The sequence below is a fragment of the Podarcis erhardii genome (assembly GCF_964252035.2).
Source record: "Podarcis erhardii genome assembly, chromosome: 7".
In the NCBI taxonomy this organism is placed as follows: domain Eukaryota; kingdom Metazoa; phylum Chordata; class Lepidosauria; order Squamata; family Lacertidae; genus Podarcis; species Podarcis erhardii.
The window spans coordinates 37,824,351-37,838,310 of record NC_138511.1 but is presented as its reverse complement, the minus strand read 5'-3'; the positions used below and the strand labels follow the sequence as shown (position 1 = coordinate 37,838,310).

Below are 13,960 nucleotides of genomic sequence, written 5' to 3'. Positions count from 1 at the left end.
TCCATTAATTTCAGTAGGTCTACTCTGAATAGGATGAACACTGGCTACAAACCATAGTTTTACCCATTTTGGTGTATCCTGCCCTGGCCTCTTTTGGAATGAAAGGTGGAATAGGAATTTAATCAGCAATCCTGTATGTTGAAAAGGGAATCCAAAACACGCTTGGAAACAACAAAGCTGGATGATATGCCACAACATATAATATGGTAGGACACTTTCATTTTATTTTTCACAACTACATGTGGAATATATCTATATCTATATCTATATCTATATCTATATCTATATCTATATCTATATCTATATCTATATCTATATCTATATCTATATCTATATCTATATCTATATCTATATCTATATCTCTATATCTAGTATATCTATATCTATATCCATATCTATATCTATATCTATATCTAGCTATAGCTATAGCTATATCTAGTGCTTTTTTTCTTTAAAAAATGTTTAGGGGTACTCTCATTTTGACTCAGAAAAATCACCATTTTATAGATCAAATCAGGAAAAATAAATGGACAAAAGTACAAAGATTCACAAAAAGTTTAGGGGTATGCGTACCCCCAGGAAAAAACTCTGCCTATATCTATATCTCCATGGCATGAATTAGGTGAATAAGGTGATCTGTGCTCATGGTTGTATGTGGTTGCAGATGGAACCATGCCAGGGAAAGCATTAGAGGCCATTCCCTTTAGTCCAACCTAGAAGCCAGGGGCAGATTATAAGCAATCATTTCACACAATGGCCAGACAGATGTTTTTGCTTCTCAGTCACAAAAGAACAGCTAAGAAAAGCATGTTCCAAGGACCATCAGAGAATCATTGTTTCCCCAGAAGGACTGTGACAACCTGGCAGAGATGTCCATCTGGCAGCTCAGTGGACTTCAAGGGGCACCTGTTTGCTCGTAGATAATGTAAGGCACTGGCAAGTTTACCAGAGCCTTTGGAGAACACCTCTCAAATTATATACTTCAAAACCAACACCCCCCTTGCCAAGCAGTCTGGTGGAGTTCCCAACCATAACATGATCATTCTGAGTCCCTGTTAACCATAATTGCCTTGACATGTATTTTTTTCGCTTCAGCAATTCATCTCAGCAGCATTTAAGTCATTTGCCTTTGGTCTGCTTTGCTTTCTTCCCATCCTTTGCTCGGTAGCCTTTGGTGTTGGCTACATCTGTGTTTTCCAATCCTCTTAAGGCGGCTTGCCCAAGCTGGATTTTTTTTTTTTTTTTAAGGAAAAGAAATAAATGAATGCAGAGATGCTTTTTCTCCTGTTCTTTCAACCTCTACTTGCTCTTCAAACTTCAGCTCCAATGGGCAACGGCTGAGAACAGCTAAAAATGGAAAGAAGTGGGTAAGAATTGGAGCCATAGTTTGTAGAAATTGGTGGAAGGAAGGTTGTGCTGGTGGGACTCGATTCCATTGCATGGACCTCTCTCATAAACACTAGAACTTGTGGGCATCTAATGAAACTGATTGTTGGAAGATGAAAGAAAAGACTTCTTCATGCAGTGCTTAGTTAAACTATGGAAGTCACCCTTTACAGGAGGCAGTGATGGCCACCAACTTGGATGGCTTTAAAAGAGGAATAGACAAATTCATGGAGGATAAGGCTATCGGTGGCTGCTAGCCATGATGGCTCTGCTCTGCTGTAATGCTTCTGAATACCAGTTGCTGGAAACTGCAGTAGAGGGAGAGGGCTCTTGTGCTTGGGTCCTGCTTGTGGGTTTCACACAGGCACTTGTGTGCTTACTGTGAGAACAAGATGCTGGACTAGATGGACCACTGGCTGGATCCAGCAGACTCCTCTTCTATCCTTATTCAGCTCTAGGGTGCAAGGAGAAGCATCATGATCCCTGTCCCCACCTTCCACCTCTTGCCTCATCCCTAGTGCAATTATATTCCCCTTGATCACTTCCCAAGCCCAAGGATAGTGATTTTCTCAAACATGCCCACCTGATGCCAATGTCGTTCTCCTCTGGGCATCAGCAAAGCCCACCTCTTAGGTTTTCACAGTGCATTTCTGTGCATTTCTGTGCAATGGGGAACGTCGGGTCTTGCGGGGATGGATGTGGCCTTTCCATCTGGCCCTCAGGACTCTTTATCAGAACAACATCCCTCAATGGCCCTGCCTTGCACTCTTCTTGGTGTTTTGGCTTGGCTGGAACGTGTTCTTTAACTCTGATAGCGCTCCCTGAGTGTCTGAATGGAGGACAGAGAAGAGTCTGCGAGTGTGCATAGAACTATCCTACTGTAAAGGTAAAATTCACATGTGTTGCTTTGCCTACTTTTCCATTTGGACCTGCCCACCACCATCATGTGGCCCTCAGAAGGGAATGTGGCCCCATTTCTGAAAAAGGTTCCCCACACTTGCTATACGTGTTTACGCAGAAGTAAGACCCACTGAGTTCACTTTAAGTTTGGGAGGCAGGGAAGAATTCCCTGAAACCACACCAACACCACCACTACCCACATTTATAGCTGCCAGTGGCTGTTTGTGTGCTTTTGATGCTGTCAACAGTTACTCCCCCTGTTGCCCTTGTGTGCCATCCTTATAGTTCTTTGTGATCCTTTCCCGACCAGGAGGGATTGGCTTCAGAGCCAGTTCAGGATGGAGGCAGTAAAGGGAAGCAATGTTTTGGAAGGAACTTAGTTAAACTTAGTTTAAAAATATGAGGATCACAAAATAGTGCCCAGCATCAGTAGGGAAAGGGAATAACCCAACTGCATTGTCTTCCCACCCCAAATAATGGCAGAGTGCCTCTTCCAACCCCACAGGCTGAAAATATGATTTTGAAGTTGCAGGAAGCTTTTCAGCTCAGCTTTTTCTAAAGACTTGCACCTCAGATAGCATTGTTGTGAGCACCCTACTATTCCCAATCTACAAGTCAATAAAATGTCTTAAGAGATGCTTCCCTCCATTAAATATATTCCTGTCAAATCGAATAACTTGTTCTTTTAATCCCTCTCTGCCTTGCAGTAAAATTAATGAATTTTCCTTACAAAATACTTGAGTGTGTGTGGGGGGGGAGAGATTTTACAATGCAAAACTCTGTTGCTTATCTAGTTATATCTAAATTAACAGCATCTCTTGCTAGCAGGTGCTATATTTGGAAAGCAACATACTGTAAGCAATTAGAGAATTGTATGTAAATATATAATTTGTCTGACGAAAGAAGCTCTTTAGTGTGATTAACTCTCATTTAAAACTTCACTGTCAAAGGTAAACATTTTCCCCAAAACTACTGAGTCAGGATCAGAAATCTATCAAAAAATGTGTTGGAATTAGGGTGGGTGTGAGGTGCCCATTATAAAAAATAAGAAGCTAAAGTATTTATAGCTGGGGGCTTCAGGGTAGGGGGGGACCCAAATCCTTATATAAAAGCATTACTGCAACACTTTGAAAAGATGCAGCCAATATCTTCCCTTTGGAAGACGTTGCCAGCAATATGCTGAGGACACAGAGCTCTACTTCTCCGTTACATCTGCAGGTGAGGCAGTGGAAGTTCTGGACTGCTCTCTTGCCTTGGTAGTGGACTGGATGAGAGCCAACAAGCTGAAGCTCAATCCAGTTAAGACTGAGGCACTGTTAGTGGGTGGTTCCCTAGACTGTGCAGATGGATAGGAGGTTGCCCGCTATTGATGTGGTTACACCCTCTCTGAAGGAGTGGGTACATAGCTTGGGGGCGCTTTTGGGTCGTATGCTGTCATTTGAGGTTCAGGTGGCCCCAGTGGCATGGAATGCCTTCCATCAGCTTCAGCAGGTGTCCCATCTATGCCCCTATTTGGACAGAGAGAGTTGAACTTTTGTTGTCTATGCTCTGGTAACCTCTAGGTTAGATGACTACAATGCATTATACGTAGGGCTGCCTCTGTAGATGGTTCAGAAACTTCAGACGGTGCAGAATTTGGCAGCCAGGTTGCTTACTGGGGCAAGACGGTTTGAGCATATTACACCAATCCTGGCCCAGCTGTACTGGCTGTCAATTAATTTCCAGGCCCAATTCAAAATGCTGGTTTTGACCTATAAAGCCTTAAGCAGCTCAGAACCACAATATCTCAAGGACTGTCTCTCCCCATATGAACTGACCCAGACCCTGCAGTCATCATCTGAGGCCCTTCTTTGTGTTCCTCCTTCACAAGAGGTCCAGAGAGTGGTAAGTTAATGGGCTTTTTCTGTGGTGGCTCCCCTTTTATGAAATGCTCTCCCCAGAGAAGCTTGCCTGGTGCCTTCATTACATCTCTTTAGGCACCAGGCAAAATGTTTCTCTATAACCAGGCCTTTGGCTGATTAACATTCTATGGTCTTTTAAATGCATTTGTGGGATGGGAGTTGTGGGTTGTTTTTGTTTTATTATGTATTTTGTGTCCCATTTTGTATTTTTCTGTTGTGAACTGCCCTGCGATATTTGGATGAAGGGTGATATGCAAATTTAAATAATAATAATAATAATTCCCTGAAGAAGTAAGAATTACAGATAAGAAAGTACAGTCATACCTCGGGTTACAGACGCTTTTGGTTGCACAATTTCAGGTTGTGCATTGTGCTGAACCTGGAAGTACCAGAACAGGTTACTTCTGGGTTTCAGCGCTTGCGCATGCGCAGAAACGCTGAATCGCAACATGCGCATGCGCACATGCGGCGCTGTGGGTTGCAAACGCTGCGGGTTGCAAACGTGCTTCCCACACGGATCACGTTCGCAACCCGAGTGTCCACTGTACTCTGGACTGGGATCATAAAGAGAAGTTCAGTGGTACCTCAGGTTAAGAATTTAATTCGTTCCGGAGGTCCGTTATTAACCTGAAACTGTTCTTAATCTGAAGCACCACTTTAGCTAATGGGGCCTCCCGCTGCCACCGTGCCACCGCTGCACAATTTCTGTTCTCATCCTCAGTGGCGTAGCGTGGGGGTGCAGGGGGGGCCGGCCGCACCGGGCGCAACATCTGGGGGTTAGGGTTAGGGGGAGCAAATCCATGGGTTAGGGGGCGCAAATTACTTGCCTTGCCCCAGGTGCTGACAACCCACGCTACACCACTGCTCATCCTGAAGCAAACTTCTTAACCCGAGGTACTATTTCTGGGTTAGTGGAGTCTGTAACCTGAAACGTATGTAACCTGAGGTACCACTGTAGTGCTAAAATGATTTCAACTGTTTTTCTGAGAAGGCAAAAGATACAAAGATGCTCACACAAATCCCCATCTCCATCAACATTTTACCATGTTGCAACAAGGGCCTAGTTTGAAGTTGATGATGTTTATTCTGCTGTGTCAAATCCAATTTGGAAGGTGCTCTTTGTGTGAAAACTTGAGAAAGGCTTGACAAATCAGCAGTGCTGGGAACTATAAGCATTCATTACCCAACCTACCAAGGCGGAATCTTGGGCTAATGTGGTTGTATAAGGTTCCTATCCACTTGCCACAGCTACTTGGAATTTATTTAGGCATGATGGCAAAATATGAGGAGGGAGCTATCCCCCCCCCTTAAAAAACAAACAAACCCACAACACATGTTATTCGTGCTCAGTTCCTGTTTATACTGGCTTGGCTTGCCTGGCAGCCATTTTGTGTTATGCCACAACCCCACGTCAGCCATTCTGGGGCTGCAGCCTATGACACTTTCTCAAAACTCCAAAAAGCTTTGGTGATCCCTGTTCTCGACTGCCATTGTTCAGTGGTCAGGGTTACTAGAAACACTGCATGTGTGTAGAGGTCTTTTTATTATTTCTATACACATTTCAGCTCTAGAACTGAAAACATTCTTGGGCTGGATGTTGTGTGCTGTGAATAAAAGGTGGGAGGGCCATCTATGTCACCCCAAACACTTTGGAGGACGGATGGGATTATAATGTTAATAATTACAACAATAAAACCTTGTTTGTTAACAAATTCATTTTCAAAACAGTGTTCCAGTTGGGCTCCTAATGTCTCTCTGCAAACAGCACAACAAATAGGTCGTCATTATGCCAGGGAATAGTCTGTTAATTTTATCTCAGGCCATGTCCTCCTCCTGTTACACAGAAAAACACTCATTCCTATATGAATGAATGCCTTCCTCATCACAATAATTTCCTAATGACGTTTCATGGTTGAGGGTTGCAGGTGGGGGAAGCCTTGTCTAGCAATGGCAGTAAAGTCCAAAATGAAATATAAAACATCCTTGCAAAAACTTCAGTCGGGAACAGAATGCAACTGGGGGAAGGACATAAGACTGGATTATGTGTCTCTGTATCAAACAGAGACATCTGCTGGTCAGTCCCAAAATGGCCCCAACGTTTTGTTCTCTCAGGCTGGAAATGCCATTATTTCCAGCCCAAACCGATCCCTCTCAATAACAACACAAAAGAGTTTGCCGTAACAGGAAGGCACCACGTTCAGGCTGCTACCAGCTCCTGTGCATTTGCGAGGGGTTATGCATCTGTTCTGTACAAACCCCAAATCATGAGCAGAAGTGGAGGTGGTATGTGGTGAAATTATGCCTCAGCATGGTGGGAGCAACCTCTGTAGGCCACTGCATTGGCTACCCCTGCTGTAGCATGACCCAGAAGTGGAGTCCATCATGAAGCGATATATATATATTTATACAGTAATCCCTCATCTTAACTTGCGTGATTTCAACCACAAGCAGTCGAAGGCAGGCTGGTTGACATTGCACAAGTCAAGTCCCAAGCAAGGTGGACAGCTTAAAACCTCTTTTCATTCCAGTTCCACTTGGGCTACTCAACACAAAAAGAGCTTTTAAACACTCTGCCTTGCTTACTGGACAAGGCCCACTTGGTGCACCAGTTTGAGGAGTTCTGAGGATGCTATAGGGCACAGCAAACTACGGCCCGGGGGCCAGATCTGGCCCAATTGCATTCTGGATCCGGCCTGCAGATGGTCCAGGAATTGCTGCATGGATCGGTGTGGGGATTCTGATTGTTCAGATTGTACCATTTTCACACACACACAGACACACACACACACACACACCATGACGGTGGCACCTCCTCCCTCCTTTCTCCTGGCTTATCCCCATCCTGCCTAGAAGAGGAAGGGGGCTGGGCTTTGTTGAGCCGTGGTTGGCTGAGCGCCATTTTAAGCAGCCCCTCTCTGGAGCCAGCCCTTTTGCACAGCTCATCGTCCCACCGTCGCCAGCCGCCGCCAGCTGCTGCCACTCGCAAAGCACAGGTAAGCAGCTACCAGGGCTCATCCAGTGCTGTGGAGAAGGGTTGTGAGGAGGGATTTTAATTTTTTTCAAAATATAGTCCGCCCCCCCCCCAAGGTCTGAGGGACAGTGGAAAAAGTTTGCTGACCCCTGCTCTAGGGACTCAGCTACACAGCTGCAAATAAAACATTTTAAATGTGTAGTAAAGTGCAATATACAAATGTGACACTAGATGGTGAAAGTGAGCTATGAAAAATTCGATGTATTTTTCAAAACGTTTTTTTAAAATAGCATTTTCACAGCGTTTTTTAAATATGTGTGTAGATTCCACCTCACTATCCCTGCCACCTGCTACCTGTGGGGCATCTCCAAAGGTTTGACTATGAAAGCATTTCACATATATGTGTAACCCTTGGAATCAAACCCACACATAAAATGAGGACTTATTGTAGTGTATTCCTAATCACATCTCCTCAGTCATAAACCCCACCGAGAAGACTTGCTTCAATGAGATTTAGGCTGCATATACATCATACATATAAAACACAACTCCCCCCCCCACCAAGAATCATGGGAACTGTAGTTTACTCCCCAGAGCTACACTTCCCAGCACCCATAACAAACTACAGTTCCCATGATTGTTTGGGGGAACTCATTTGCTTTAAATGTGTGGTGTGAATTCAGCCTCAATCCCTATCAAGGGCTTATAGCAAGGACATGGAATATGTGGCCTATTAGATAGTGTTGGACTACAACTCCCATGATCCCCAAACATTAGCCATGCTGATTGGGGCTGATGGGTGTTGGAGCCCACTAACATCTGGGTGGGCTGAAGGTTCCTCATCCCTGACAGAAATGAGCCATCTTAGTTCTCAATGGCTCTCATTAAGATCCGTGGGACAAAGTAAAGGGGTTACAATCTGAGATGCAATATGGAGTGAGCAAAGTATGTTCCTTGTTGAAGATATTGGAATATCTGGGGGGGGGGGAGGTTCCCCAGCAAATGACTTTGCGAGGGGAGGAGTCATTCATTCATATGGACAAAACAAAACAAATTCCTTCCAGTAGCACCTTAAAGACCAACTAAGTCAGTTCTTGGTATGAGCTTTCGTGTGCATGCACACTTCTTCAGATACACCGTGTATCTGAAGAAGTGTGCATGCACACGAAAGCTCATACCAAGAACTGACTTAGTTGGTCTTTAAGGTGCTACTGGAAGGAATTTGTTTTGTTTTGACTATGGCAGACCAACACGGCTACCTATCTGTAACTATTCATATGGACAGTAATAGTATACATAAGAATAGCCCTACTGGATCAGGTCAGTGGTCTGTGTGGTGCAACATCCTGATCCCACAGATGCCCATGGGAGGCCCACAATCAGGACCAGAGAAGGACAGCACTCTCCCATCTACTATGATGGGGGCAAAACTTACCCAGTACCCAGTTACAATGCAGATGTTTTGTGTTTGCACGCAGATGTTCTTCACTCAGTTGCACTCCATAATGGATTTGATATTCTTAGTTCAGCATAAACAAAAATTTATAGGGATGCACACGTATCCATTCCAAAGATGTATGATACAAAGAATTGTGTTATGTAAAGATTGTGCTTTTCATACTCCCACCATATAATTTTCCCCGCCGCACTCTGGATCTCTCTTGCTCTCTCTCTCTCTCTCACACACACCCCAAAGCCAAAAATATAACACGTTGTTCCTCTTAAAATATAAAAAATGAATTGCAACATAGACCTACATCTCTAGCAATACTCTGATCTCACGGATCCCTTGGAAGCAGGAAGAGAAAGGTTGTACTCAATCAAAGCCAAATTGAACAGTAAATGGTAAATTAGCATCCAAATTACAGCAGTACATGAATCATAAAAAAATAACTTGGAAATATCAAGAAATTTCCAGCTTTGTATTCAGCTAGTGATGTTTATAGCTGCAGCTCTCTCATAAACGGGTAGGAATAAAGAAACTGAGATGTTCCTAAGAACAGCCTGGCCAATAAAGAGAAAATTTGCTAAACTGCCATAATAAAGCATTAATTTCTACAGGGAAGGGGGACTTCCTTGTAAAGATGTTTACTATACATTAGAAGACGTCCATAACAGTTTGGTTTAATAAAGTCTCTTTCTCTTGTTTCTACGGTTCTCATCCTGTAATGTGGCGTCAAGACCACATAGAGATAGACAATGATTATCATCCGTCCTGGGTTAACTCGAGTCAAGTTACTCATGGGAGTTGCTCTCAATCTCTTTGCCAACCCTTAACGCGTCTTAGTAATTAGAATTGACAGTCAGATGTTAGATTAAAATAGAGGCTGGTCGTTGCTATGTTAAAGAGATGGAACAAGATCCCTTATTTGCATGTGTCTCCTTAATAAAGTGTTTGCTAAGTGGAGACGATACTCCCAAAATGAAACTGGGTTTTTTTTGTGTGGTTTTTTTGCCTTTCACGTACTGCAGACATCACTCGGATAGGCAACAAATGAGCAAATCTTCTCCGAGCCACTTTGATGGTGTCTAAATTTAATTTCGGAGCTTACCATTGCATCAGCCGCTCCTCGTAATCATTTGGCATTTTACGGAACAGAGAAAGATATTTAATTGGAGGCAGGGCATACAGCCCAAGTCTCACAATGGGGTTCATTCCAAGGCAAGGCCAGCAGTAGGCTCTTTGCAGAGCTTTGACCTCAGCAAGTGCCCAGCGATGCCTGCCACTAGTGCCAGCCCTGCCTTGTTATGCTGTCAATTGAGTTCTTTTTGTTGCCTGGGCAACAAAAGAAACATTGATTGATTTCTGGCCTGAGCTTTATGGGCTTTGTGATTGTTGGTGGTTTTGATGCTCTATTTTGCTTCTTAAAAAACAACTATTAGTTTTACATTAGGGGTCCTGTGAATCAAAGCACAAGATATATTATATATAGTGGGGGGGGGTTAATAAGAATATCAAGTGCCTGTACTCATACCTTTATAAAATGTCGTGGGTGCCAGCACAATTTGGGTGCCATGGGCAGCAAAAGAAGAAGAAGAAGAAGAAGAAGAAGAAGAAGAAGAAGAAGAAGAAGAAGAAGAAGAAGAGGAGGAGAGGGAGGGAGTGACATACTTTGTAGTTTTTTGCCGCCACCACAACCCCACATTTTGTACTACATTAGCCATAAAAAAAAAATTAAAAATGCAATTGATTGGTGGCACAACCTAGCTGAAATTCAAATGAATTTGTTTTGAGCATTCTTCTGGGTCTCACGGGTCAGATAACAAGAAGGAAAATATTTACAGTGGTACCTTGGGTTACAGACACTTCAGGTTACAGACTCCGCTAACCCAGAAATAGTACCTCGGGTTAAGAACTTTGCTTCAGGATGAGAACAGAAATTGTGCGGCAGCAGCAGGAGGCCCCATTAGCTAAAGTGGTACCTCAGGTTAAGAACAGTTTCAGGTTAAGAACGGACCTCCAGAACGAATTAAGTTCTTAACCCGACGTACCACTGTACAGCCCAAAAGTGGATGGAGAGGGGGAGAGAAGCAGCTGTCAGTTTCTGTGATCAAACTGAGGTCCATGGATGTTTATTAAAAAGCAATATATGTTGTTGTTTTCTGGGGGGGGGGGGAGAGAGAAAGAAAGAAAGAGAGAGAGAGATTCCACTGACATAAACCTTGAAGCCTGAGAAGGCCATTAAGCTGTAAATAAAGTTGCAAGAGGTGCAGGCAGGGCAAAGTGAGGAAAGAACAAATAATGGGGTAACCAGATTAAAGTTGCTGGTTTAGACATGGAATTCCACTGGCAGAATGCCTCTTATGCAGTTCAATTACATTTTTTTTAAAGCATTAATTCTGTTTTAAAGGTTTGTTCTCTACAAAATGGCCAAGTTGTTTAAGTGAAAAGTGAGTAAGTACCTAACGAGTCATTAAAATCTATAAGACTGCGCAGCCCGCAGGCAGCTCCATTACCTAGACTCAGTCAATTGTCGCGCCATGTGATAAGATGAAGACGTTGGGTTGTTATTGGGAAATATAAAAGGTTGAACGGGGCCACTAATAAGCCACTTCAGGATGTGTTAAATTTGGTAACACTGTTCGGAAAAGCTTGGCGTGTTTTCCCAGACAGTTTTACACTATTAGAGAGTTTGTTTCTTGGAACTGTTGTTTCAAAGAGCAATCTGCTCACAACAATTCACATCTGTCAGAATATTATGCCGGTTCCAAGATGCAAGTGGTGCCTGAGGATTTTTAAAATGTCCTTAGCATGTCCACTTGGGAGGGTTGATGAAATGTTAATGGTAGCTGTTCTTCACTCCATCTTAGTGAGAAAGACAGAAATTACAGGAAAAGATGAATGGTATTGAAGTTTAGGTGGGTTCCCATGAGGCAAGACACAATGATAACAGCAAGCACCTTTATTGAACTTACAGAACTAGACAACAGGGGGAAAGCAACTGCTTATATACATTTCTGAAGGCCTGGGCCCCTCCCACTCCCAACATGATTGGCTATCTAAACTCCCAAGCTGTGAATCATAACTCAAAGTTTAAGGGCCAATGGCAGAGGCCCAAATCCTGAATTGTTCTGTGATGTATCGAATCAGAACACAGGTGCTCAGAATCCTTAGTCCAGACTCAAGCTCAGGCAAACAGAGACCACTGAATACAATAACAGGTATCACAACCTGGAGAAGTGAAAAAAATCAAGAGGAGCCCTGCCAGAACCAAGCAAAGGCCCATCTAGTCCTATGTCCTGTTCTCATGGCAGCCAACTAGTTGCCCCAATAGGAAGCCTGTGAACAGAACCTGAGTACAACAGTGCTCTCGCCACTTGTGATTCCAGCAACTAGTATTCAGAAGCCTAGTAGCCATTCATAGCCTCATCCTCCATGAATTTGTCTAATCCTCTTTAAAAGCCACCCAAGTTGGTGACCATCACCACATCTTGTGGAAGTGAGTTCCACAGATCTCAAATCTTCCAATTTCTGGCTTCACTGGATGATCCTGAGTTCTAGTATCATGAGAGGGGGGGAAATGCCTCCCATGCCACTTGTGCCATGCCCTGCAACATTGGAGGTGGCATGCTTCTGAATACCTGTTGCTAAAATGCATTGCGGGACATTTTTAAATGGCAGCTTGTCGCTTCCTGCATCCTGAGATGGAGGCTACATGTCAGATGTCAGCATGGCTATGGGTGTCAATTCCAAGGTGCTGTGCAGCTGCTTAAGGGTGCTGCATGCTGCTATCAGATGCTTCCCAGTGGGAAATAGACACCATACAGTAGGGATGGAGAACTTCAGGTGCACTGGCCCAATGAGGTCCTCTGCATCTGATGCTCAAGGCTTTCCCCAGGCCCCACATTCACCTCAGCTGCACACCTTCTCCCCAAGCTGCATCCCTCAGCGAGGAAGGGCTGTAGCATCTCCATGTAGAGATGGGAGAGACTCTGCACCCAAAATCCTGGAGAACCATTGCCAGTCCCTGACCTACTTGGATGATCTGAGTTAGATGAATCAATAAGTCAACTTCCTGTGGTCCCAACTTGGAAGCCTCATTAAGTGTTTGTGTCCTTGAACCCTGAGGGTGAATCTTGCTTGCCTGAGAGAGAGGACTGTGTACAGAAACTAGCATACTGTGCAAAGGAAAAAAGCCCAGGGAGGTGGACCATGAGAGGTAAACCTACTCAAAGACGGAGCCATACTTCTTTTAAAAAAAGAAGATATGAGTTGCATAAGCTGAACATATTCATTACTTTACTTAGAAATAAATTCACTCAGTTCCATGATGTTACTCTCTAGGAAGTATGCCTAGGATTGCAGTCTTTTTCTTTTTTCAATATATTTTTTTTATTAAATTTGTCAAACTATTTCACAATACTCTCCATATCAAATAATTATGTTGTTTCATAAATTGACTTCTCACCCCCACCTCCACAGTGTTTTTACTCAAACTTTTTCTACTGCATTATATCTTTAGTTATTACAAAAAGTGTCTCTATCACCATTATTTTATCATTTTTCTTCTGCTGCTTTTATCTCAAATCCTGCCTGCAATTTCATTTGACTATAGCAGGGCTGTCCAACAGGTCGATTGTGATCTACTGGTCAATCCTGGTCAAACTTTGGCTCCCTAAAAAAAGCTCAACAAGTTTGGTCAATTCAATGGGGGTAGATCACTGCCAGTTTTTTTATAGTGGGAGTAGATCCCAGTCTCTTGGTAACTGGACAGCCCTGGACTATAGTATTCAGGATTACAGTCTTAAGATTTGCTTTTTTTTCCCTCCCACCAGTGATTGGAAAGAAAGTTCATCAGAACTTAAGAGAAAACAAAATATGTTTTGCCCTCCTAAAAAAGCCGCTATTCGTTGTTTACAATTTTAAACCCAGCAAGCGGATCTCCACATCAATACAGGAAAACATATGTTGAATTCTTCCCAAAGAATAAGAGGAGGAAGGAAGGAAGAAATAGATGATCGAAAGCTGCATGGAGACGCATTTAAGCAATAAAAGACGTACAGAGCATCATAATGATCATACATTATTAATTATAAACAGTATTCACTTTGCAGTGTACAGCTGTCAATGTATAAATAGAAAGAACTCAGCAAAACTATTGCATGGAAGAGAATCCAAAGTTATGGGCGGGGGTAGTTTTTTTGGTGTGTTTTTTTTAATGTGTTTGCACTTTGTGAATTATTCAGCATGCAAGTTGCCTTTGCAAACAGTCTATGGAGAAATTGTCCCGCACAACCCCCACGGGATGTCAGTGGTGTTCATTCAGGAGACGTGGTGCTCTTTATCAAAAGCATTTAACTT

The 13,960-nt window shown here is 43.2% G+C and overlaps 2 long non-coding RNA genes across 2 annotated transcripts; one reads left to right on the top strand and one right to left on the bottom strand.

Moving 5' to 3' along the window:
• Positions 1–1,055: 1,055 nt before the first annotated feature.
• Positions 1,056–9,866, bottom strand: LOC309346523. The gene is made up of 2 exons (XR_014158667.1): positions 9,711–9,866; positions 1,056–1,347 (listed from the first exon to the last, which is right to left on the bottom strand). It is a non-coding gene; the product is annotated as an uncharacterized lncRNA (long non-coding RNA).
• A 2,702-nt stretch (positions 9,867–12,568) lies between these two features.
• On the top strand, positions 12,569–13,717 carry LOC309347425. Its single transcript, XR_014158942.1, has 2 exons — positions 12,569–12,818; positions 13,435–13,717. It is a non-coding gene; the product is annotated as an uncharacterized lncRNA (long non-coding RNA).
• Positions 13,718–13,960: the final 243 nt, after the last annotated feature.